At 42.5% G+C, this 27,396-nt stretch overlaps 1 long non-coding RNA gene and 1 pseudogene across 2 annotated transcripts in view; one reads left to right on the top strand and one right to left on the bottom strand.

The window, feature by feature from the left end:
- Positions 1-27,396, bottom strand: part of LOC138741892 (uncharacterized) — a 212,582-nt gene that overhangs the window by 126,880 nt on the left and 58,306 nt on the right. For both annotated transcript variants that reach the window (XR_011343852.1, XR_011343853.1), the window contains one exon: positions 15,264-15,368. This is a non-coding gene — a long non-coding RNA (uncharacterized lncRNA). The remainder of the gene's footprint in view (positions 1-15,263; positions 15,369-27,396) is intronic.
- LOC138741638 (T-complex protein 1 subunit zeta pseudogene) lies at positions 7,211-8,334 on the top strand (annotated as a pseudogene).

The raw sequence follows: 27,396 nt of genomic DNA, 5'->3' as shown, positions 1-27,396 counted from the left end.
TTTAAACACACCAACATAAATTTAAAAGTATAATTTTGTTAATGAGGCTATCTTCACCCCCACCATTCTTTTGTCATCTCTTTTTGTCTCTGATCTACTGAATTAAAGATGAAGGAAATCATCAGAAAGTATATTTGGCAGAACTCCCTCAACTCAACCCATTGGGAAAGAGGTATCGGTCCCATAAGACCTGCACTACCAGGTTCAGGAATTGCTGCTACCCGTCCACCATCAGATTCCTCAACGACAAACGCACTCAGGGACTTATTTAAGGACTCTTACTTTTGCACCTTATTGGGTTTTTTTTTCACTCTCCTTGTATTGTACCATCAGTTTGTTTACATTTCTTGATTTGCTTACATGCGTACATTGTGTACAGTTTTTTTTGCATTGCCAATAAGTGATAATTCTGCCTCGCTCGCAGGAAAACAATCTCAGGGTTGTATGTGATTGTCATGTATGAAATCTGACAATCATCAAGGATCCACACCACCCAGCACACACTTTGTTCTCGCTGCTACCATCAGTAAAGAGGTACAGGTACTACAAGACTTGCACCACCAGGTTCAAGAACAGCTGCTACACTTTCACTCTCAGACTCTCAACGACAAAGTCTATCAGGAACACATTTAAAGATTTTAACTTGTGCATTATATTGATTATTTACTCTCTTTGTATTGCACAGTCAGTTTGTGTAAAGTTTTTATTTGTTTACATGTGTACATTGTGTACAGATCTTTTGCACTGCCAATAAGTGGTAATTCTGCCTCGCCCACAGGAAAAAGAATCTCAGGGTTGTACGTGATGTTATATGTATTCTGACAATAAATCTGAAATCTGAATCTGAATCAATAATGTCAGAAAAGGAAGTGAGGATGAGGTTATAAAATTATGAGAAGCATTTATAGGGCAGACAGTAAAAATCTTTGCCTCATGGGGTATAAGTGTCACCCACTGGAGGTCAAGCATTTCAGGCAAAGGGGAGGAAGTTGAAAGGAGATGTGCAGGGAGTAGTGGTGAAAGCAGACAGGACAGAAGCATTTAAGGGTTTTCGAGACTGACACATGTCTGATGGACGGATATCTATCACATGCAATTAGCAGAGTTTGTTTGATTTGGGCACTGGCACAGACGCAGGGTTGAGGCACCGGGTTCTGTGCTCTACTTTTCCGTGTTACTCAAGGGAGATGAAGGTATTATTTAAAATATCTGGCCACTGGCAATGCTCCAATCCAAACCCTGTTTCATACTTTTCTAAAGCTTCAGTACTGATCCAGCTGTTATGTCTTTTATGTCATGCAAGGATTTCACCCAAACTTCAGATTTCTTGAAGTCAGTAGCAGCTTCTAAAAGAAGAAAATGGCAGGATTTCTCAGCAGGTCAAGATGCATCAAAAGGGAGAGAAACTTGTTGGTAAGGTCAGAACTTGTTGTTGGAACAGCGCCTCATTGACACAGATTGGTGACTTTTATTAGTATTTCCCCCATACTCTTTATTCTCTCTCTCTCTTTCTCTCTCTCTCTCTCTCTCTCTCTCTCTCTCTCTCTCTCTATTGGCTCTCTTCATTTGTCTCTCTGATCTTCAGTGCCGACCAGCTCTCATTAAATGTAAAAGATAGAAACAAAAGGGGGCATTGCACTGCAAGTTCACCCACAGCTGTCCAAAATCATTGGAGCTGCAAGATCAGGACTGACACCACTGACCAAGACGCTGGACTTTCACATGACATTCCCGTTGTCGAATAAACTCATTCAACTCTTAACGGCCTTCTCTGTTCAGGGGGAAATTTTACATTAATTTTTAATTTTTCTCTTTAATTTTTTTTTATTTAGACATACAGCATGGTAACAGGCCATTTTGGCCCACAAGTGTTGCCCAATTACACCCAATTAACCTACAACCCCCCAGTACGTTTCGAATTAGGGTTAGATAGGGTATGTCTTGAACAAATAAAAAAGGTGAAGAATAATTAAGTTACAGCACTAGGAAAAAGCTTCCAACTTACACAACAGCGTTTCGTGACCTCACAATGGTCAAAGCTACTTTCCAGTCATGAAGAACCTTTCATTTGACAGTAATATGGAAAAATGTGGCAGCTGCCACACACACCAATGTGATAATGAAGATTACCATCTGTTTAATCACCTTGGCTGAAAGATAAAGGATGGTCAGGGCAGGAGGAAAAGTATCTCAAGCTCATTTTCAGAAAAGTGCATAAATTCGTAGAGCTGCACAGCATGGAAACAGACCTTTCAGCCCAACTTGTCCATGCTGACCAAGGTGCCTACCAAAGGTGATCACAGTGCCCTGTGTTTGCCTCATATCTCTCCATTCCTTTAAGTTCTTCTACATCTGCCTAAGGAAGCACTGCAGATCAACTACCTACGCTTGTGAAGTTTAAGCCCAATCGATGGGACAGAGAAAGAATCACGGCAAAATGTGCACTTGACATTCATTCACTTGGATGTTGCAGAGGAGGCAGAGAGAGATGAGGTGAAAGCCTTTTCCACTCAGCATTGTTATGGGTGACTGCGCAGAGATTTTGATCATGGCAGCCCTTTGTAGGAATATATAGTAAAACCCCTGGAATCCGGAATTCAAGCAACCGGCAAAAAAGTCAAGGAAAATTTAAAAATATATTTAAAACAAATAAGTATGAAATAATAATATGTACATTTAAAATTTAGAAAGTAAATGTTCTCTGAAGCAACACATAAACCTTTGGTGATAATGGGAGCAAATATTCAGGCGTGGAGTGCCTTGGTTGTGCTTTGCTCGTAGCAGCTGTTTCATTAAAGTAATGGCGTCGCCCAGGATGAAGAGCTGATTGATACTGCATGCCATTGGGATGACTCTCTTAAAGTGTCTTCTTACCCTTGTTTAGTAAAATTCGCCCCAGTCAGTGGCTTTATCGATGAACTTAGGTGAGGAGGGGTTAATTATCTATATTGTTATTGTTCGTCTTTCAGGCAGCTCCATGGAGGGGGAGGAACCTGCAAATACAGTGATGGTTAAATGTTTTCAAAGAAGGTAACTGAAAATAAAGTAAAATGTTTCAAGATTTATATATTCACACAAGTGAAATTTGTTCAGTGTAAGTACAGTATAGAATTTTAGTCCTTTAAACGTTTATTCTTAATGCAAGTGTATTAATTAGGCATTGTAAAGTAAATTTCAACCCACCGGAAAATACACTTATCCAACATAGATGCCAGTTACCAGGGTACAGTTTTACTCTATGGTGATGCATTGTTTGAACAAAATGGCAAAATTAAAACAAAGTATAAATTGATTTTTTTTAAATGATGTGAAAGGAAAGGGCTTTACGTTGATGGTGCAGGGAGAGGGTGGCTGTGATTGGTCACTTTTCACTTTTATATCTCAAGACTGCAACAGTCGAGTGCAGAACTGAGTAAAAGTGGGCTGCTTGAATAAAACATTGTTCAGTGGTTTTGGTGGTGAATGGAAGATGAGGAATTGATCAATTCAGTAAGGAAAGGCGTCGATGCAGACTTGAAAGGCTGTGTGGATTAATTCAACAAAAAATAAACCATAGATCCAAATTTCAAATAGTTTTTGGCAGTTATATATGAATCATCATGTAAATTTAGAGTAAGTACATATGCAGAAAGTGTCACATTTCCAAATTGCTGTTGGTAATGGAAATTCATCAGATAAAACCACAGAATTTCTTGGCAAGCAACCTCTTCATGTCCATCAGCCTGAATAATTGGAAGGTCTGAGTTTAAAAAGGTAGAAAGTCAGATGAACTTTGGGTACTGAGTTGTTGTTTTCAGCTTTTGTTTCTGAGTGAAATCATCAGATTAGGGATTAAGGGATTATGGAAGTTGATTGCAAGTGATGTAAATAAGAACTCCATTTCCCAGCATGTAATGTGTGCGGTTGGGCAGAACTGGAAGCCATGTATATGAGGGGAGTTACAAGCATTGTCTGTGATTGTCATTTTTTGACGGTCGAAGACAGTGGAAAATCGTTGGAGGAGGTGGAAACAACACAAGTAAAATAAAGACAGTTAAGTTGGGGTGGCATGCTTGGCTTAGCAGATTGCCCAACGCCTTTACAGTGCCAGCGATCAGGAACAGGGTTTGAATTCCGAGCTGATGTAAGGAGTTGGTACTGTTACAAACCGCATGTAACGAATAGCAATAGACAATGAGCCACATTGTGTTTAATTTTAAAATATTAATATGTGTGTGCACCATTTCATCGGATGCAAGGATCGACAACGAGATAGACAACAGACTCGCCAAGGCAAATAGCGCCTTTGGAAGACTACACAAAAGAGTCTGGAAAAACAACCAACTGAAAAACCTCACAAAGATAAGCGTATACAGAGCCGTTGTCATACCCACACTGCTGTTCGGCTCCGAATCATGGGTCCTCTACTGGCATCACCTACGGCTCCTAGAACGCTTCCACCAGCATTGTCTCCGCTCCATCCTCAACATTCATTGGAGCGACTTCATCCCTACCATTGAAGTACTTGAGATGGCAGAGGCCGACAGCATCGAATCCACGCTGCTGAAGATCCAACTGCGCTGGGTAGGTCACGTCTCCAGAATGGAGGACCATCGCCTTCCCAAGATCGTGTTATACGGTGAGCTCTCCACTGGCCACCGTGATAGAGGTGCACCAAAGAAGAGGTACAAGGACTGCCTAAAGAAATCTCTTGGTGCCAGCCACATTGACTACCGCCAGCGGGCTGATATCGCCTCAAACTGTGCATCTTGGCGCCTCACAGTTCGGCGGGCAGCAACCTCCTTTGAAGAAGACCGCAGAGCCCACCTCACTGACAAAAGACAAAGGAGGAAAAACCCAACACCCAACCCCAACCAACCAATTTTCCCCTGAAACCACTGCAACCGTGTCTGCCTGTCCCACATCGGACTTGTCAGCCACAAACGAGCCTGCAGCCAACGTGGACATTACCCCTCCATAAATCTTCGTCCTCGAAGCCAAGCCAAAGAATATGTGTGTGTGTGTGTGTGTGTGTGTGTGTGTGTGTGTGTGTGTGTGTGTGTGTGTGTGTGTGTGTGTGTGTGTGTGTGTGTGTGTGTGTGTGTGTGTGTTACCCACAGCATTACAGCCAAAAATCTAGAAAGTTACTTCAAAGTTCAATCTTTTAAATTCAGTGTTGAAATTTGATGCCCAGAATTAATGTTGAACTGATGGGAAGAATGGAGTTGTGGTTGCTCCAGACTCATGAATTCTCCTTATGTTGCCTTTGAAGAAATGTCCATCCATATGAGCTGTTGTCACAACACTCCTGGACATTTTGTAGGCAAGACTCAAACTGGGTGGCCTCTATGAAGCTTCCAAGGCCCTGGCACCGGTCTCTCCAAGTAACTTCATTGTTAGTCACACTCAAAATGAAGCACTTTGCTTCCCAAAAGACCCTCCTGGCACAGGTCAATCCACTGAAAAGGCCCAGTCATTCACAGAGCAGGCTTTGCTCTGAATTCCACAAAATGGCTGGCCACAAGAGCTGCTTCAAAAAGCTGCTTCATCTTCAGCTGGCAGAATGGTTCTCCCTTCACAAAATCGCAAATGTATCGAACCTGGAACAGACTGGGACAAACCTTCCCTCAGTTCTTTCAATGTATCGAATTGTAACTGGGCTGTGACTTGTGTTGTGATGTTGCCTGTGTGAAATGTTAAATGTTAAATGTAACCATTCAGTTCCTCCTTTCCTCCTTTCTGTGCTATCCCTTACAGTGATAATTCCATTTTTCTAAAACGTGAACTCATAATAGTACGTTCTCCCTGTGTCTGCATGGGCTATCCCTGGGGACTCCAGTTTCCTCCCACTGCTCAAAACCTACTGGGGATGTAGGTTAATTGGATGTAAATTGGGCGACGTAGACTCGTGGGCCAAAATGGCCTATTACCATGCTGTATTTCTAAATAGTAAAAAGTGTTAAACCAATATAAACTCGTCTTCTTAAAAGAAAAAGCATAGCATGGTGTCAGAAGTGTCTGAGTGAGTAAGACAAGACAATAGTTCGTAAGCATGGATAAGTTAAGTCCTCCCACACCGATGCAGTTTACTGAAAATCTAGCCAATAATTGGAAACACTTCAAACAGTGATTCATCATTTATTTAGAAGCTGATGGAATGGGAGATACCGATAGAAAATGGAAAGTGTCTATGTTTCTACACGTGATGGGTGAAGATGCCTTGGACATCTATAACAATTTTCAAATTGATGAGACAGCTTTCACATTGGAGACACTGATGACAAGATTTGAGGAGTATTTTGTTCCAAGTAAAAATATCACATATGAGATATTCAAGTTTTTCTCTTGTGAGCTTTGGCCATTATTTAGCCAAGTTTCATACATTGAGTGAGTCTGTGAATTTGGAGATTTGAAAAATTCACTCATTAAAGACAAAATTGTTTACAGAATCCCAGAAAATGAACTGAGAGAAAGACTGTTGAGTGAAAAAGATTTGACGCTGGAAAAGATTGTGAATATATATAGGGCAGCAGAGACCATTTGAGCACAAGTTAAGGAGCTATACAGGATGGCTGCAATAGTGCATGCAATGAAGGCAGATAGCCAGAGCACCAGGAGTTTCCCAGACCAACAATGAAGCAAAGTGGCAAGCTCAAACAGCAAATGCAGCAGGTACGGAGGTAGACATATTCCAAAGATGTGTCCTTCCTATGGAAATTTCTGCTACAAATATGGGAAGAAGAATCACTTTGCAAGGTGCTACAAGGCAGAAGATACCAGGAGAAAGGTATGTATGGTGAACAAGGAAATGGAGAAATTCTTTGTGAACTCACTACAGGCTGCTGTAGGCCGGAAGACTGAGAAGAAATCTTTACTTCAAGCTCCTTCAAAAGAATCATTTTTCTCATCACCATCAAAGAAGTCACTTGTACAAACTGCTTCAAGAGAGTTAGTTTAATCGAATTGACACAGGTGTTATAACCTCTAGTCCCATCTTTGATCCATCTTCAGAAATGGAAAGTGAAAGAGAAGATTCTGCAGGGAATGTTGACAGGGATCCATCTTCCAACCTGTTTCATAGGATTGGAGGATTACATTAGGAGCTTCCCGATATAACTAATTCTGCTTCTCCTAACAATTATGCTTTTCATTTAGCAAAACAAGAAAATAAAGAGTACCGCAGGCAATTCCAGACATTGACCTGTGAAATTGATGCACTGAAGGGAAAGACATGGAAGACTGGTATAATATGGAGGCCACTAATGCCCAGGACACCATTTCCAAGCTTGAGGATGAAATCAGTCATTTGAAGGATGGGATAGCTCATCATTTGCAAGAACATCAGGAGAAGGGCCTGGAAATGCTGAAGCAGGTGAAAATAGTCAAATGGGGAGAGAGACTCTTATCAATGTTATCAGGACCTCATTACACACAAAGGTCCACAGCGAATTAGCAGCTGACTTGGCAGAGGCTGTGGTCGATGCTGTTCTGACAATGAAGAAGCCAACAAGCCAATGGATCTCTTCATGGTTGAAATTATGGAGATGAAACACAAAATAAAAGCAGAATGACAAACCTTGTGAAGGGAAGAGGATTGGATCATGGTGCTTGACACCTAGACATGAAGAAAAGGGTGGAAGATTACATTCTGACCTGCTGCATTTCACAGGAGTATGAATAGACAGAAATACTGGATTCTTCTATAAAAGTGCTGATGAAAAAATATTGTGCAAGCAGAACACTCATTGAAGACAGAATTAATAAAATTGTAGCACTGAAAAGAAAAGTTTGTGGAGATCTCCAAAAAAAGGGTTTGTTGTAATTAACCAAAAGTGTTTGATCCATTGTTATTGGATCCATTTGCAAAAGATGGTATTGTGGCCTTGAGAAGAGCAAAGCTTGCTTATGAATTCTATGGAGAACCTCACCCCAGAATCCCTGGGCCATGCTGGACTTGTATATGAGCATACCTTGGGTGAAGAAAAGCTCACCTTTGTTGAGCAATGCTACAATCCTCGGTCAGGGACGCTCCTTCTCAAGGGTCCACATAAGCACACTTTAACACCAATCAAAAATGCAGTGCATGATGGTCTGCATCCAGTGAAGAATGCAATTGAGGATGGATGTGTGGCAGATGCTTTGATCAAACACAAGGCCAACATAAAGGACAGAGCACAGTTGGAAGTGCAAATATTTGCAGATGCTCTGTTGATTATTCCCAAGGTACTTGCACAAAACTTAGGATATGAACCTCAAGAGACACTCGGCAAAATTCTGTCAGAATCTTCTAAAAACAGTCAACTTGCTGGAGTAGACTTGAACTATCCAGTGAACAAAACAGAAAACAACTTCTGAGCAAAAACATTGACTTCAGGTACGAGAACCAGATTTTTAAAAAAAGACTAAGTTCTGCTGTAACATTTATATCGTTCAGTGTTTGTGTGATTGGCTGACATTTTGCTGGTATGAAATTTGTCCCGGCCAAACCTCAAAAAGAAAAGTGGTATCACTTTAAAAAAGGCCTTGCTTGTTAAATGAAGATATATTTTGTGATTGTTGCAAAACCAGTGCAAACGGGCAATAGCTGTCTAGTTGACTGTATCTTCTACATACTCTAAATATGAGTGTTATGCAGACATAGTATTGTGGGATTTTTTTGTAAAGTGGAAAGATGTGCTATTATGCATGTAATAAGAACTACATTTCCCAGCATACAAAGTGTATGGTAGGTCAGAAACTGTAGGAGATGGTATATGAGGGGAGTCGCAAGCATTGTCTGTGATTGTGAACAATTGGCAGTTGAAGGCAGTTAGAAGTTGCTGGAGGCGGTGGAAGTAACATAAGGAAAATAAAGTCAGTTAATCTATGTAAAGCCATTCTTCTTGAAAGAACAAGCATAGCAGGTGACACTTGAGGGAAGTGAAGAGATGGGTTGATGCTTTGAACTGATGTGGAGGAGATCTTTGCAAAATAGACTGGCTTTAATTGGAAAATTTGTATATGCTCGTGTAATCATCAAATTTCTTTGACCACTTTTTTGGCCCCAAAGAAGGGGGAGTTTACTTTTAAACAGGTCCATCATTTGACTTCAGTAAGTACCTGCATCGTTCAAGGCATTGGGAGCTTGGATGGGCAGAGTATTGGGAGCTCAGATGGGCAGGTAGCCAGAGCCTAGGAAAGGGTCTGTGGCTGGGGCATCATGAACTCTGGTGGACGAGCAGCTGGGGCAAGGATTTGCAGTCAGGAGCTCGGATGAGCAGATGACTGGGGTGTCGGGAGTTCAGATGGGCAGGCAGCAGGGGCGAGGATCCGTGCTCGGGTGCTTGGATGGGCTGGCAACAGGGGCAAGGATCCACGTTTGGGAGCTCGGACAGGCATGTGGCTGGGCCACTGGGAGCTTGGGTGGGCAGATGGCCTGGATGAGGATTCGCAGTCAGGTGCTCAGGTGGGTGGACACCTAAGGTAAAGATCTGTGGTCGGGAGTTTGGATGGGTGGGGAGCCGGGGCATTAGGAGCTCGGATCTGTGGTCAAGAACTTGGGTGGGCAGCCTAGGTGAGGATCCACAGATGGGACATCAGATGGGCGGGGGACCAAGGCAAGGATCCAAGGATCCAAGGTCAGGCACTCGGGGCAGCTGGGGGATCGGGAGCTCCAGTGGGTGGGTGGGTGGCTGCGGTGATGGTTTACGGTTGTGGCGTCGGGATCCTCACCCAGGCAGGCATTCAGGGCCAAAAATAGGGGGGTTGGCTTTTACATAGGTCATACAAAAACTCACAATTTTGGGGCCAAAAAAGGGAGGGTTGACTATTACATATTATCGACTATTACATGTGTATATATGGTAGATACCATTCCATTTTCCTTCCATAAGTTGAACCAGGCTTGACTTGTGTATAACTAAACAAGTTTGTATTCAGTGTGATGAAACAGGAAGCAGCCAGATAAAAATTTACAACACGTGTAGCTTTTTTTGTGCATTAGGGTTAGGGTTAGGGTGCATTATACAGTGTACCCCCGAGAAACATTGCATCTTAAGACATGTTCTCCTTTTATCCCCACTCCTACTCTGATTCCTTCTAACACCCATCCACCCTGTTGCCTCTACATTGGTGATGAGACCTTCAGCCAAGTTTTCCCCAGAGACTGGGATTCTCTCTCTAAACTGCAGCAACATTGCAGTATTTCTTCTAAAAGCTCAGTTAAAATCCATAGTTCTGACCTCCTCCTTGAGACTCTCTTGGCCGTTGCTCAGAATGTGGGAACAGCCGAAGACCTTCCATCATTCACAAGACACTGCACAAATGCAGCAACTACATAAACCACGGAGAAACCCAGGAAGTTGAACTAACCTGCAGCCACACCTGTGCCAACTTCAACTGTTAAGAAAATCTGAAGACCCTTTCCCCTTATTCACCTTCTTTTGTCCCCAAGAACCTGAAATTTATTTCCCCTTCCAACTTTGTGTTCTATTTCTACGTTGAAGGTGATGACACCCCAACCAGGCTGTGTTCAGGTTGTACTCCTCACGAGAACTGCATTGCATGCTAAGAGATCCTGGTATTTTCCACACTCGTTGCCAGTTCCCCCTGCAATTGCAATGTATTTTGCAAACCTGCAATTGGTTATTCACCTCTGCTGCTTGGGGGATCTGGCTTTGCGCAGCAAATGGTGGCCATGTTCTGACTGCGTGGTCACATTCACTGGGGTTCAAGCAATAAGTAATTAATCTCACTTAGAATAGGTGAATATTTATAATATCAAAAGAGGCTCTTCAGTCTATGTCAGTACAAGTCTCAGACACCTATGGGGAATTAGTAGATGCCGGATAAGCGTACATTTCGGTGGTTTGAGACTTACTTTTACAATGCCTAGCTAATACACCTGTATTAAGAATAAACAGTTTAAAAGACACAAATACTATACTGTACTTACACTGAACAAACTACACTTGCATGAATATATTAACCTTAAATCATTTTACTTTATTTTCAGTCACATTATTTGAAAACATTTAACCATTGCTGCATCTGCAGGTTCCTCCCCCTCCATGGAGCTTCCTGAAAGATGAACAATAACATTATAGATAATCATTTCATCCTTCCCCAAGTTTACAGATAAAGCTTCTGACAGGGGTGACTCTTACTAAAGCAAGGATAAGGAGACACTTTAAGGGAGTCACTCCAACAGCAAGAGGCATCAATCAGTTCTTTATCCTGGGTGATTTCTTTGCTGTTTCACACTTTATTCAAATAGCTGCTATGAGCAATGCACAACCAAGGCAATCAGTTAGCTGAATATTTACTTCATCTTCACCAAAGGTATGTATTTTACCTGTTATTTTATTCTTATTTTTTCTAATGTATTTTCCTCAATTTATTTGCCTGCTTGAGGCAAATGCTTTCTTGAATTCCAGATACCAGGGGTTTTAATGTACTCACCTTAATCCTGACTTCCAGATCTAGGGTGTAGCCCAGCAGGTGACAGTTCATCGATACACATTCAAGTGAATATGATGACTAAACTACAAAAGCAGTTTCATTGTTTTCCTTTAATATAATTTTTGTGTGAAATATTAATGAAAAAAAGGAAATTAAATACACTGGAAGATTTGCATCCTGTGGAAATTGGTCTTTCCCTCCCCTGAACTGGATTACAGTTTTTCAAGTTACTACGGTAACGCAAATGAACACGTTGAAACTAAAGAATCTAGTTTTTCACAGTGAAAGCAGACAGGAAAGAATTACTTCAGGGTGTAAAAGTAACGTTTTCATTGAGCACTCCCAGGAGAGACATCAGTGGCAGTTGAAGCCAAGAGCTTGGTTAAGGTGTAATCACTGCCAATTCAGCAAGAACAGAAGTGTTTTAATGCATGCGAAACATCTGTCAAGATCTTCTGGGAGTTTATTGAGAGAAACCGAGGCTTCAGAAAAGTCCCGATAACTTTGCCAAAAGTCCTTTCCTGCATCCTGGGGGTCGACAGTCTGATTCGAGCATATTAACATTGCCTGAGCAGAAAGAAAAGGTTTCTTCTAGAACAGGGGGCATCTTTAAAAGTAGAGAGCAACATCAGAAACACTTCTTTGCACCAAGTGGAATCCTGGATCTGTCTGTCCTACAATCCTGTTAAGGTGGGTAACAATAAATTTAAACCCAAGACACAATAAAACTCATGGTATCTGCCACCTATGGGGATGCCAGATAAATAAATTTTCTGGTTGTTTGCGTCTGTGTGCTGCATGATCGGTGAACTAACAGCACGCGTCAATTTTAAACCTGTATTTTTTGTTTATTTATTTTCCATTATTTTTTTTTGCCATTTACTTGATGCTGCCAGTTGCTTGAATTCCAGATAACAGGGGTTTTATTGTAAATAGATTTTGGTTAAGCAAGTATTGAGGATGGTGGTTATGTTGGCTTTTGCCCGACAAGTATATTAAGCATTTTGGTAAGGTAAAAGTAGTGAGGTTTTTGTGCCTTTGTGATGTATCTTTACTGATCATAGATACGAAGGATTTCATCAAATAAAGATGTATATCCAGAGTGAGAAAAGATCTTACAGTCCAGCTCAGCCACCTGTTTCTATTGATGAACTAATCTATAATCTGCTTCCTGCTCCCAGCTTGCATCTAGGCCACTGCCAATCTTGCAAGATGTATGTTTTTAAAATGCGGTGTTATTTTCATATCCCTCAGTTACCTCATCCCTTCCGTCAGTTGACTCCAAGACTCTACATGTCTCAGGTCTTTGTGTTACTCTAATTCTACCTTCACGCACTTTGATATCAATCATTCCATCACCATTCCCTCAGATGTTGAAGCCATCAGGTCAGGAACTCGTTCCCTGAGTTGGTTTCACCACTTTTTTCCACCTGATGTCACTGCTTCATCTCATTTGTTGATGAAGTTTTTGGTCTTCTGTCCCAATATTTTCTTGTTCATAAGTTGCTGACTTTAATTTGATCGGACTCCAGAGTAGGCCATTAAAGACAGCACGTAAATGTGAAAAATGAAACACAGACATGATAGACCAGCCATTCTCAATATTTTGTTCTAAGGCACCCTTAGGACTCTGCTCAAAGCAGTCAAATTTTGGTTTCTTTCGTACTTCTCTCATTCTGATTACATTAAAAAAAAATAAAAATTAATGTCACATGAGATAAAAAGCAAACAAGGCTTTTACTTAAACGTGCTGTCACATTTGTCACATGCTGTCCCAAAGGAGGAGGGGGGGGTTGTAGAGCCCATATTGAGAACAACCGGATTAGAGTTGTACACTGCAGAAACTCATCCACGTCTGCACCAAAATCAATTTTTCAGCCACACCCATTTATTTTTCCCAAATTTCACTCATCCCCACTCATCAGGGGAAATTGACAATTACCAATTAACCTACCAAGCTGCGTGCTTTTGGGATGTGTGAGGAAATTGGAGAATTAGAGCAAGGCTGTGCAGTTAGACTCCATCCAGACATCAGGTGGTTCAGTGATTTGAGAAAATTCAAAATTCAGAAGTGCATAGGTACTTGGGGGTTGTCGTGCAGGATACTCTAAAGGTTAATTACCTGGTTGAATCAGCAGTAAGGAATAATGTACAAGAGTAAAGAGGCGTTAATGAGGCTCTGTGGAGCACTGGTGAGACCTCATTTAGTGTTTTGTGTGCTGTTTTGGGCCCATTATCCTAGAAGGGATGTACTGATGTTGGAGAGAGTTCAGAGAAGATTTACAAGGATGATTCCTGGAATGCAAGGTCTAACATATGAGGAGCAATTATCAGCTCTTGGACTGTATTCAATGGAGTACAGAAGAATGAGAGTGTAGAAAGTTGTGTTTATAAGAAAACCAGCATAATTTTTAGTCTGTCAGAAGCTTCCAGTTAGACAGGAATCAATTCTCAACTTTTCTACAGAACCCCCAGCCTCCAGATATCCTGATGCCTGCCTGATATCTCTTGGTGCCTGCCACATTGACCACCGCCAGTGGGCTGATATCGCCTCAAACCGTGCATCTTGGCACCTCACAGTTCGGCGGGCAGCAACCTCCTTTGAAGAAGACCGCAGAACCCACCTCACTGACAAAAGACAAAGGAGGAAAAACCCAACACCCAACCCCAACCAACCAATTTTCCCCTGCAACCGCTGTAACCGTGTCTGCCTGTCCCGCATCGGACTTGTCAGGCACAAACGAGCCTGCAGCTGACGTGGACATTTACCCCCTCCATAAATCTTCGTCCGCGAAGCCAAGCCAAAGACTAATTGACTACTGATAAGTGTCAATGAGCTGTCAAAAAGACAGCCCATTCATAAAGTGGTTTCCTGTCCAAAAAAGCAGGTGATTGAGTTACTACTCGTCAGACATGATGTAGATTGTCAAAGGCTGCAGTAAACGTCCAGTAATGCTGGCAGCGCCACTCAGTCCCAGGATGGCATTGTTTTTGCTCAGAAGTTTTGGCCACCATTGTTAACTTCAATAATTTAAGATTAGAGTAAAACTAGCCATTTGCATGTGTTAATTGGAAACAAGGAATCAGGCAGGAAGAGAGTGGATATTGATGTGTACTGAGAACAACCCTTCCAGATTTCTGTTGGTTTTTTATATACCAGAAAGATATCTCTTAATTATGACTTAAACGTGAGAACAAATGACTGACGACAAATCATTTCCCTATCTTTAGGAAGAGGATATGCAAAATGTAACAATATATTCAAAGAAATGATATCCAATTTGTATGCAGGAAAATGCCTTAAATATTGTACCCTGTGACTTCTTTCTTCAAACAAGACCAAACAGTTTTAGTGGCGTGACCTTGTCTACCCAACACTACAGACTGCTCATTCCCACTAGCATTAATCGAATGAAGTCTGTCTGAATTGTACTGTGTGGCTTGGTTGTACTTTAGAGGGTCCCATTTAAAACAGATGAGGAGAAATTTCTTTAGCCAGAGGGTTACCACATACAGCTGTGGAGGCCAAGTCGCTGGGGGAGTTTATAGGTATCTAATAAGTCATGATACCAACGGATATGAGGAAAAGGATTGGAAATTGGAACTAGATGGGAAAATGGTTGAGCTCAAGGTGGAGTGGTGGAGACTCGATGGGCCAAATGGCCTACTTCTGTTCCTTTATCTTGTGTTCTTGTGATATTTAAGTGTTCCTGAAGATCTCTTATAGTTGTAGCAGATTTGTGTCACCATCATATTGTTGGAGCTTGCACAAACATGGCTGACGAGATGAATGGGTAGCACCATATTAATACATGTACAATCTGTAATTAACAGCATCTTCTTACCTGTCATAGGAAGTGGTGAAACTTCTTGCTGGATGTCACAGCAATAAATTATCACTTGCACCTCAGGACATTCTTCTTAAACTTCACAATTTGTGCTGATAATATCTGCGACAAAAGAAAGCTGGTTTAATCCTTAAAAAGAGGAAATGCCACTTTCATTGACTTAAAAAGGCAACTAAACAGTGAGTCAGCATTAAAATGCAGCTGTCTGGAATATTCCTGTGGGTTCACAACACTTGGCTTGGATGCCACAATCCAAATTGTAGAATTTCAAGATCAGACACGCTTTATTTCACCCTTATGTCAAGTGACCCTGACCCTATCTTCTTGTCTTTTACCACAATATTTGGTACAACATACTTTCCCAAATACTGTTCCAATTCCCTGTTCAAATGGTGGTAGATTTTGTGTGCTGATATCCATGTCAGTCACAGAGTGGTATAGTACAAGCTAACACTAATAACCTTGAGGTCCAGGCAGAAGAGTAGAGAGAAAAACTCTGGACGCAGTTATGCACAGCAGCCTAAAACTTGGTGACTGATTGGAAAGAGGACAGAGCTGGAATGAGAGTGGTTGGGAAATTGTTCAATGAATCAAAGTCACCAGCACCTCATGCAGTCCTCTCTGAGATTTGTGCATGAACCCCTGCAATAATTTTCTACTGAGCTCAAACCCTACACATTCAGCTTTCCACACTTCAATATCCTGACATTCATCAGCTTCCTCATTGTTTAACTCGGGTTGGCCATGGAAGGAGGGACTCAACGAGAAAGGTGTGCTTGGGTAGCAGATTAAAACCCAGCCTGAACTGACTGAACCTGAATCAGACTTGAACTTCATGTTTTATAACTTTTTTGATACCTAGCACAAACATGATGTGTGCAGTCAGCTCTTGACAGGCTTAGGACATGGATGATCGAGGGAAAGGTGATCAGAGGGAGGGAAGAAAGAGGAACCATTCAGAGTCAGCTGTGGGATGGAAGAGATCTTCACCACTGACTCTGGAGGGTTTGGGGAAGACAACTCAACAAGAATCTGCACTGAGTGGGAGCGAGGGGAAAGTAAAAACCTGAGAACAGGGCTCAGATGCAGGAAGATCCATGAGCTGGACTCCCATGGCCAAAGACCAAGCCACGTTGGTTCTCTTCAGGTTAAACTGAAGGATCCCTCCCCTGGCCTGTGGCAGCCCACTTCTGCACAAGAAGCCTGAACATTCATGGGCCACACAACCACAGATAAATGTTGTGCCAAGTGACTTCAGTGCATGTGTTGCCCTGGCAATACTACTGCTCATTTCCTGCACTTCCAAGTGAAGTGTTTCATTCACACAGAGGTCCCAAAATAAATTTGGGCATTGCAGAAACTTCCAGGCCACTGCCTCTCCAAATACAGGAACAATTTAAGAAAAAATAGAGTAAAAGGGGGATTCATTAGGCCAAGGACCAAAGTGGATATAGTTTGTCTTCCACTATCCATACTAACATCATTGCTATCTCCACAAACATCTTTGCAAAAAAAGCATCAATTTTTTGAATATTCTAAGTCCTGTCATACCATCATAGATAATTAAATCAAAATTACTAAAAAATCACCTTGGAATTTGGAGGAAAATGGAAATGATACAATATTCTTTTTAATTTTAAATTTACGCATACAGCATGGTAACAGGCCCTTTCGGCCCACAAGCTCGTGCTGCCCAATTACACCCAATTGACCTACAACCCCCAGTACATTTCTAACCGTGAGAGGAAACTGGAGTACCCAGAGGAAACCCACGCAGAAGCAGGGAGAACGCACAAACTCCTTACAGAGAGTGCAGGATTCAAACCCCAGTCCTAATTGCTGCCACTGTATTAGTGTTTCATCTACCACTACACTAACTGTGCCACTGCAAGTATATGTTTATTTCTGCCCTGCAATCCCGTTGATTTCAGGGAAGTTCTAGAATGGTGACAACTTTAGTGAAGTGAGGCATATGTAAAGGAAAATAACTTTGTGTTGGCAAAGAAAAAGGTTAACTTCTTTGTGATGAGATCCCACCGATGTTAACTATGGCACTGTTGGTAGTCCCTCTCCATCCCCAATTAGAGAGCTGGGAACTCTTGGCTCTCTCGTAATTGGAGCACAGAATCTAGTCTGTCTCCCCCAAAACAAGAACTTCAGAGTCGTACCTTTGGAGTTGCTATCTTTCGCAGAGTCAAAAAAAGAGGTAACCATGGTACTATTTATCTGCCCTGTACCTTGTTCACACTATCACATGATGACACAGCCAACATCCCTTATATGCTGTAAATGGCCGTGGGATATCCACAGGTTGTGAATTCCGCTCTTTATCCTGAATCTCAAAATGATCCCTCAGGTAAAGAGGAGAAAACGTACATAATAACTTTTTTTTTCTAAACTCAGGGATTATTCTATATTAAATATTTTGAATGTGAAATGCAAAAGGAATTTAACAGTAGGTATATTATTTCCAATGCACAAATTTAGCATTTGAGCTGTTGGGCAGATCTTATCCAAAATGGCAATCTAATTGTTTGCATTACTAAATATTAACTTGTGCAATGCCCTTGTCTACCTTGGCCACACACCCTGGCTCATGGGCTTTGATTTAATAATTCTGCACCTACATTTTTCCCTGCACTTATTGAAGATTAAATTAAAATGATGGAACAAGTACAGTGAAGACTCTCTGTGAAGCAACATGTGGAGGCCCCAATGTTACGCACCATTGGCAGTTTTCAGACAATTATTCACAGTGGAAATTAACACTGTTGGAAGAGATTTTGACAACAATTCTTCTCTTGAACTGTTGGCCAGTTTTTTCTTTTCATTTCACATACAATTGGGCAGCATGGTTAGCATGGCAGTTAGCACAACACTGCAACAATGCCAGCGACCGGGGTTCGAATCTGGCGCTGTCTAAAAAGAATTTGTTCATACTCCCCATGTCTCTGGGAATTTCCTCTGGGTGCTGCTGTTTCCTCCCACCATTCAAAATGTATGAGGGTTGTAGGTCAATTAGGTGTAATTAGGTGGCACGGGCTCGTGAGCTGAAATGGCCATGCTGCATGTCCAAATTTTTTTTTAATTAAATAGCACCAGTATTTCTGTTGACTACTCTAAGTTCTGATCACCTAACTGCACATCCGTCCATGAGGCAGTGCCACTGAGCACTGCAAAGTGGCCTCATTAATCATTTGAGTGTGGAAGAAGTCACGCGACTGGCCTCAATATGTCTGTAGGATCCACCTGGGTGATAGGAAGGGAATCCCTTTGTGAGGAGGCTCTCAGCTGTGTCTTCTTGTTGAAGTTGTGCTTGTTGCACTCTAACCTCAAATAAGGACCAGAGCTTAGAAACCATAGCTTACTCCATCAAGAACATCTAAATGAAGCAGTAGCTTATGAAACCAGCCTCTATCTTCAAAGACCCTCTTCATTCTGCTACTATCGGGGAAAAAAGTACAGGAGCCTAAACAAGAGCACTCAGCAGCACAAGGGCAGCTTCTTCCCCGCTGCCATCTGATTCCTGAATAATCAATGAACCAAAGACACGGCCTTACTTTTCAGGCACTACTATTTTTCTTTTTTTATATATTATTGCTGTAAGATGGTTATAATATGAATTTTTCCACTGTGACGCTGCCGCAAAACACCAAATTTCATGACTTGTTCAGGACAATAAATTCTGATTTTGAAATGTCAATGTTTTCCATGTTCAACCAGCTGAGAGGAAGCATAAGGATTCCCCTTTATACAATGTCCACCTCAAATGTGACCCAGGCTCTGCATCATTCTCTTTCTATGACCTTGGATCAAGGTGCTCCAAGAGACCCTTCTCCCACTTAAGGTCTGCCACACTTCTTCCAGAGTCTGTCCCTCTTCCCCCAACCATTGCCTCATCCAAATAAGCTAATGGCCCTCTTCCTTCTTTGGGTCTCACTCGCTGAGAAGCCTCAAAGTCTAGATCACAAAAGGGTGGGTTACCTATTGAAACCTTGACCAGGAGATTAAGCTTCCAGAGAGAGACCAGCTGGGGAAAAGATTGCCTAACAGGCAGAAGGTCAAAAGATTGGCAGGTTCAAGACTCCCACCAATCAGTGCACCTTCTGACCAGAAGTGGTGAAGGGATGTACTCTCCTCATAGCTGAGTGCAGACCAGATAATCCAGCCCTCTAAACAGACACTGGGTCTGTTGTATTTGCGGCATTTACACCACAATTTTTGGAAAAAGCCAATTTTTTTTACATTCACTTCCCTGAAATAATTATCTCCAAGGCCCAGATGGTTCTATGATTGCATCAGAGTTAGGAAATCATGGGTTCATATCCCACAACATAAACCTGAGCAAAGGAGTGATTGCAATGCGAAGCCTAATACGCCTGAAATTGTCTGATTTTGGAAGCTTAGAAGTCTCAGGCCTGATCAGTACCGCCTAAGAACACCAGATGCTGCAGGTTTCTGGGAGGAGTGTTGGACAACGCAGCTCTCCGTCTGCCTTATGGTAGTCAAAAGAATTTCATATATATTACATTCTAAATGTAGTACTACATGACAATAATGGAACCTTTACCTGTAGTGTTGTCCTTCAGTTGTTGGAGTGTCAGACATCCACTTGGATCAACACAAAGGTCACAAGCATATTAACTGGATGAAGAGCTGATCATGAAGCTCAGGGTAGCTGGCAGATGTAGCCTGCCTTAAGTTATTTTGTTCACCATTTACCCCTCAAACATCAACATTTAAACAGACGGTGTGATAACAATCATATTCCTGTCTTTGGTAGCTTTCCGATTTCCAACATTATTATTAGTAGCGACATTTCAGAAATTCATTGACTATAAAATATTCTGTAAACCCTTATGTTGTGAAAAGTGCTGTAAAAATTAATCTATTTCTAAGTACAATAAAGAATTATTAAGACCCCTGGTCACAATCTCTTTCACTGCTTCCTTCAGGCTGAGGTATAGAAGCCTTAATTCAACACCTCTGGTTTTAACAGCAGCTTATTTTTCCCCCAACGGTGATCAGGTTTTTGAACCTGCCATCAGTGAAGACAAAAAGTGTTGGTCCACATTTTGGGTCCAGGCTCTGTCTCAGGACAGAGGAGAGGACGGATGGTGCACAACAACTTCCCTTTTGATTCCTCTTATTTTCTGCAGATCAAAAGAGTAATAATGGTCACATTATTGGCGATGTGGAAATAACATGTTCCAAGCCAATTCTGGCACTTCCCTCCACCATCCACAATTCTTTCTCCTCAACCTTTTAGACTGCTTTGTGCTGCTTCTTGCATTCATGCAGGATCCATCAATATAATTGTCTTTGTCACCAATGTATCCACTCGCACCATCTCTGACACTTCCCTTCCTTTTTTCTTGATCGCTCTACCTCCATCTCAGGAGTCAGACTTTCCATTAATGTCTTCTATAACCCCACTCTCTCGACCATATCTCCTCCCACCCTACTTCCTGTAAGAATGCCATCCCTTTTTCTTCACTTCTCTGTCTCTGCCACCTCTATACCCAAGATGCAATTGTCCATTATAGCGCACCTGAAATCCAGAAACGTGGCTTTTCCTCGACCATCGTTGATGAAGCCCACACATGGATTCTATCATTCACCATTATCCTCTCCCTTACACCAGTCATAACACATTAGAAATCCTGTACTCTTCGTATTTCACCCCATCAGCCTTCTTCCACATTTCTGCCACCTCCAAGTTTATCTCACCACCTATGTCACCTTCCCCATTCTGCTTTCTGTCACCATCTTTGTCACACCCTGGTCCCCACCCTCTCTGTTCCCTGCAAACACACGAGGTGTAACACTTGGCACATTAGCAACTCACTCACTACCATCCAGGGACTGTGCAACTCACCCAGCTGAACCTGAGGTTCACCTGCACCTCTCCCACTTGGTTAACTGCACTCAGTGCTCATGAGGTGGCCCCCGTGACTTTGGAGGAACCAAGCGTAAAACAGCAACCGTTTTGTGAAGCACCTACACTCTGCTCACAGCGACCATCCTGAGCTTCCAGTTGTACATTATTTTAACCCTCCTTCGCACTCCCACAATGGCTCATCTATCATCATCCTTCTCCAAAACGAAATTGGAAGAACTATGCCAAATTCGCCTTGTGTAGCTTATGAACAATGAATTGTCCAATTTCAGGTACCCATGCCCCCAGTGCGATTCTCCCACAAACACTCACCTGTCAACGTCAGTCTCGTCTCCCTTTCTCCACCTCTCCTATCCACCTCCTTCTACCTGGTTCCACCTGCCTATCATCCTCTACCCATCTAGCTCCATCCATTATCTCTCAGTCTCTATCCCACCACCCTAGTCATCTTTCCTCTTCTTTCTCAGTCCTCAAACCAAAACATCAAATTACACTGTTTTGCCTCCATAGATGCTGGTTGACCCAACGTTCTTCCAGCCTTCTGTTAGTTTTTGTTCCAGATTCCATCATCCGCTTTCATTTTTTTTTCCCTGTATCGAGTAAAATCTAGAGGGAGAAGTGAAGGTGGCAGGACAGAGAGGCTGTTTCAACAGACTTGTAAACATCCAAGTCACATTCCATCGCTCCAGTATAAATGTTCTCTTGCCAATCTCTTCAAATATTTCCTTCCGCATTATCCACACAGGTGCAACACGGTGCCAAAGAGTGCAGCCAATGTTTGATTTATTTACTTGTGTGCATCTTTCTAACACCATGCTTTAAATTAAACACAAACGTGGCTCAGGAAGTTTGGTTCAATTGGTCCGTGTTCTGATGTGAAAGACCTAGGCTTTCAAACCGGGATGGTCCAACCTCAGGGGAATCTGTTAGAGGCTCTCTGGGGAATCCAGCATCACAGGTTTGGTCAATGCTCTTTATTTACTTATTTCTGACATGCACATTATTTTTGTTACTTTTTAAACTCAGAAAAAGTCTTCAGCAATAAAACCACTGTCTTCGTTTCAGTTGCACCAATCGGGCTTTCAGAGGTTCACTTGGTGGGATTCTCAAGAACATGTCAATATTTACTGAAGGAACCCCAGAAGCTTGATGCAACTTGAGAAGATCCCAGGGAAGATGTCAATATTTATGGGAGAGCCAGGGAGAAAAAAAATGGAAAATAATATTCTTGACAGGAATAGAAGTGGAGACCCACAGGAGACTGCCGATGCTGGAATCTGAAGCTAACCACAAACTGCTGCAGGAACTCAACAAGTCAAGCAGCATCTGTGGGAGGAACTGAATGGTCAACATTTCGAGCTGAAACTCTTCTTTGGAGAGGATGAAGTGCATTGCAGCTGAGCTGCACATTGTGGACAACTTTGGGAGAAGGGAAGCGAGATGGCTTGTCACACACAAGCATTGCATACCACAAGCACTGTTCAGCAGCGGAGAATAACAAAACATTGGAGGAACAATCAGGATCGGAGGGTAGTTTGAAGGATTAGGCTGGATCAAGCTGGGCCATGAATGGGCTTATAGGCAGTTACAAGGGTTTTGTATTAGTCAGTCAGGAGACACAGAGGCTATGAAGTAAATGATTTATTTAAATCCTTGACTCTCCATCCCAGAGTGGAAACATGAAGCTGAGGAGGTCAAAGCAATTACTGGTTTAATAAGTTGAGGTATTCAAAAATAAAATTTGGATGTGCGGCACAGCTATTATGGTGGTTAGCGCAATGCTATTACAGGGCCGGTGACCCAGGTTCAAATCCGGTGCTGTCTGTAGGGAGTTTGTACATTCTCTCCGTTTCTGCATGGGCTTCCTCCGGATGCTCTGGTTTCCTCCAACCATTCAAAAACTTCCGGGGGTTGAAGGTTAATTGGGTGTACAACCTCATGGGCTCGAAAGGCCTGTTATTGTGCTGTAAGATTTAAATAATCTAAGACTGCAAACTGCAGTACACCTTCGGGGACAGATAGTTTTTAATCCAGTAGAACACACGGTTATCCTTTTTCTGCAGATCTCCTGAGGTCAGGCCTGAATCTATTGTAATGAAGAGTGGCTGATTTTTATGACAGGAGATGCAGTTTGGTTATATTGTATGATCACTAGTAAGGCAGAAGGCAAATGATCTGATCCCTAATCTTTTCACAATGATCAAGTCCCATGTTTCGAACAGATGAGCCAAGTATCAGGTCTCATCACTTGACCAGTCAATCCAGAAACAGAATAAAGGAGCACATTGATAAGATAGGGAAGCTAGCTTGGCCCATGAGGGAGGTCAAGATAGAATTCCAGATCGTGAAGAAAGAAAACCCCCTCTCTCCCAAAGTCTCCGGACAAACTAAACAAGGAAACATGATCCTGTGAGCATGTTTAGTCATACAGAACGGTAACAGATCCTTCTGGCCCACGAGCTCGTACCACCCAACTACATCCAATAAAACTGCAATCCTTGTTCGTTTTGAAGTGTTTTATTTCTAACTTTTCTCACTTCCAATGAAAGGTCACGAACCTGAAACATTGCAGTATTTCTCTCTCCAAATATCCTGCCCGACCTGAGTATTTTCAGCTGCTATTTTTACTCCAGATTTCCAGAACCTCTTATTTCTGCTTTATACCAATTAACCATCAATTTCCATTAATATCTCTATACGGACTGTTCTTGTTGACCTCTGCCTCTCTAAATGCTGACCTTCTGTCCCTCAGAAATTTCTCCAGTAACTTCGATGCCATCATTCGCTATTTGTCTTTCCCTTTATCCTTGTTTTTTGAGGAATAAGAAACACACGAATTAGAATTAGAAACAAATGGCATAGACCAGGGATGTCAAACTCAAATTCACGGAGGGCCAAAATTAAAAACTTGGACTAAGTCGAGGGCCGAACTAAATATTTATTGAAATTTTTCAACAACATCTGCATGTTTTCTCTTCTTTCAACATATGTAATGTTAAACTTTAGGATATAACTTTAGGAGGATAATGTTACAGGTCAGGAGTTGGTAGCTCAAGTTCACCCTTTGCTTGACCTGAGGGAAACCTATTTGGTCCCTGTGGAGATGTAGTCAGCATTCACAAGCTGTGTCCATTTTGGCCTGCATCAGGACTCAGCATTTCCTGCTCACTCCTCAGGCTCTAGGCCTCTATTCACCCTCGACCCACCATCCCTCTACCTGACCAGTCCTTTACCCAACCTCTACTCACCCCTCACTCCACTCGCTCTGCCTCTACCCACCCAATCCTATACACTCCCCTCTACTGCCTCTCCCCTCAACCTGTTCCTCCCTCTACCCGTCTCTCACCCTCTAATCACCCCTCCCCTACTCGCCCTGCCCCTCCCCTTTTACCGCTTCCTTATCCACCCCTCCTTCTACTCATCCCTCCCTCTAACTGCCCCTCGCACCACCATAACTTCCCCTGCCCATTACTCCTCACCTACACCCTCTGCCCACCCCTGCTTACCCACCCACTCAGGCCCAGCGCGCTGCCGATCAGCCTTTGCGGACAGCCACCATCTCTCTCTTCACATGCAGGGTCGAACAAGCCGTCCCTGGGGTCCACGCGGGTGGAAGCGCTGAAGGCCGTGGCGACCAGGAGAAGTGCGCTCGCGCTGTGGAAGGGCCGTCCGGTGCCAGTCGCGCGGGGATCGCGCTGCCCGGGGGCCGTGCACAGCCTGCCATGCCCGTCGCGCCGACAGGAAATCACAGGCGCTCGCCCATCCGCCGCACCGCTCGACAGGTGGGAGCACTGACTGGTTGTGCGGGGAGCCTTCCAACTGGCTTGCCGGCTGATGACAGCGACAAACTTCTCGTGTTACAATGGGGAAGGATGGGCAATGAAGGGGGAGAATGGTGGGGGTGACATTACCAAAAAACAGCATCGGCTCTCGCTGCAGGGCGGGCCACCTCTAATACATTTTTGAAATGATCTTGCGGGCCAAATATAATTAGCCCGCGGGCCAGAGTTTGACATGTGTGGCATAGAGTATTTTTAAGGGGAGCTGCAGAGAAATGAAGGAGTAATGAATTAAAGGGTGCATTAATAGGGTAAAATAAAGAGTGGGGAATGGTTCACGAGGAACTCCAGCATCTAAATATATAAAGAGGCAGGGGCAAACCTTCCACAACTGTTATCAGTGAAGCTTTCATTAAACTCTACAGCTTGTCTGGAGATTTGGCAGCGTTGTTGCAAAGCAATGGTGTGATTAATGAGTGTTTTTAAAGCAGTTTTTTTCCAAGGGCAATAGCCACAAACGAGCCTGCAGCTGACGTGGACATTACCCCTCCATAAATCTTCGTCCGCAAAGCCAAGCCAAAGAAGAAGACCTTCTTAAGATAATTAGGTTGTATCATCTTCTGTTCAGTTTTGTGTTGAGGGGGTTACCCACTGGAATTTTTAAGTATGAGAGGGGACCTTATAGAAATGAATGCAATTATGAAAGGCAGAGATAGGATAGAGGTAGGTAACTGGTATCCTTTGGTGGGGGAAACCAAACCATTTTGAGACACTGCCTCAAGAAGGTAGCCATCATCACCTTGGTCACAACTTCCTCTCATAGTCACCTTCTGAGCAGAAAATACAGAAACCTGAGGCCCAGCACCTCGTGGTTCAAGAACAGTTTCTTTCCAAAAGCTATCAGGCTCTTGAACCTCCTCTTATTACACTAACCATGGACTTCTCCAAAACCACAAAAGGATTGCCCAAAGGCACGGTTTTGCACAAGGATAACTGTGAATTTTATGATCAATCCTTTTTTATTTATTGTCTGCTTTTAATTCAATTAAAAACGTGTAGATTTTTTAGTTATTTTTGCACTTTATTTTATGAAGAATCTGTTCACCTGCAAGTAAGAATTTCAGTCAATTTGTACACTGTACATGCATATGTCAATAAACTCATCATCAATAAATCTCCTTTTCCACCTGAACCTTTCACTTATCCATTTGCCCTTCCTTCCCACATCACTCACCACGCAACACCTGCCTAGATGGTTTATGACCCCATTGGTTACCTTATTTTTGTTTATTATCAGTAGTGGTCTGTCTGTATTAAGCCAATAGCCTCTCCAGGGTGGGTGGGGTTAGATAAGTAAAATAGTAGTTTAGTGGGGTTTTTTCCCATTTCTTTTTAATGTAACATAGGTTGCATTACTTTATAAGATTTGTTAATATTCCATTTTATTTTCAATGTACCTGTACAAAGAAACTAATAAAAATATTGATGTCTAAATATCACTCTCTTTGTCTCTCCTTCTCTGTCTCTCCTATTTTCTTCTTAAATCCTTTGGAAAGGAAGATTGGAAAACCTGAACTTTATATCTTTGACTGAAGATTATCTTTCTTTGTCTTGGCTTCGTGGACGAAGATTTATGGAGGGGGTAAATGTCCACATCAGCTGCAGGCTTGTTTGTGGCTGACAAGTCCGATGCGGGACAGGCAGACACGGTTGCAGCGGTTGCAGGGGAAAATTGGTTGGTTGGGGTTGGTTGAAGATTATATAAGGTGATAAAATGAATAAAAGACATCAAGTGTCTCTTATCAGAAAATCAGTGTTCTACATCACAGAAACAGGCCCATTGGCCCAACCTGTCCATGCTGACCAAGCTGGTTCCATTTGCCTGCATTCAGCCCAAATCCATTGAAACTTTTCTCTCAATGTTCCAGATTATATGCCTTTTAAAATTAGATTTGTCCCAGCCTCTCTGCTTCTGCTGGCAGCTCATTCCATATATAATCCATCACTGTCTGGAAGGAGTTTGCATGTTCTCCCTGTGACCTGCATAGGTCTTCCCAGGGTGCTCCGGTTTCCTCCCACCCTCTATTAATGTATGGGGTAGGCGGCCAGGGTTTCATGGGCCTGAAAGGGCCTTCTTCTGTGCAGTATCATTTAAAAAAAGGTTAAAAATCCTACATCAAATTTTTTTTTCCTCCATTTTCATCATTAAAATATCCTGTCACATTTTTAAAACTAACAAATCTGCACCTGATCCTGAGACAAGCCTGGCTTGATACAATTTCCAAATCAACATTAACATGTCAAAGCAATTAAATAATGGACATGATTACCGGTACATTCACATCACCCAGAGACAGACACCACACAAAGTCCAAAAGGAGAGAGACAGATAGTAAATCTAGCAGACAGAGAGATTTGTAATTACATAATGATCTCAGGCTTTTGTGATCGA

This window comes from Narcine bancroftii, chromosome 8 (genome assembly GCF_036971445.1).
Source record: "Narcine bancroftii isolate sNarBan1 chromosome 8, sNarBan1.hap1, whole genome shotgun sequence".
In the NCBI taxonomy this organism is placed as follows: Eukaryota; Metazoa; Chordata; class Chondrichthyes; order Torpediniformes; family Narcinidae; genus Narcine; species Narcine bancroftii.
Note: the sequence above shows the minus strand (reverse complement) of the source record. Positions and strands in the feature narration are given on the sequence as shown.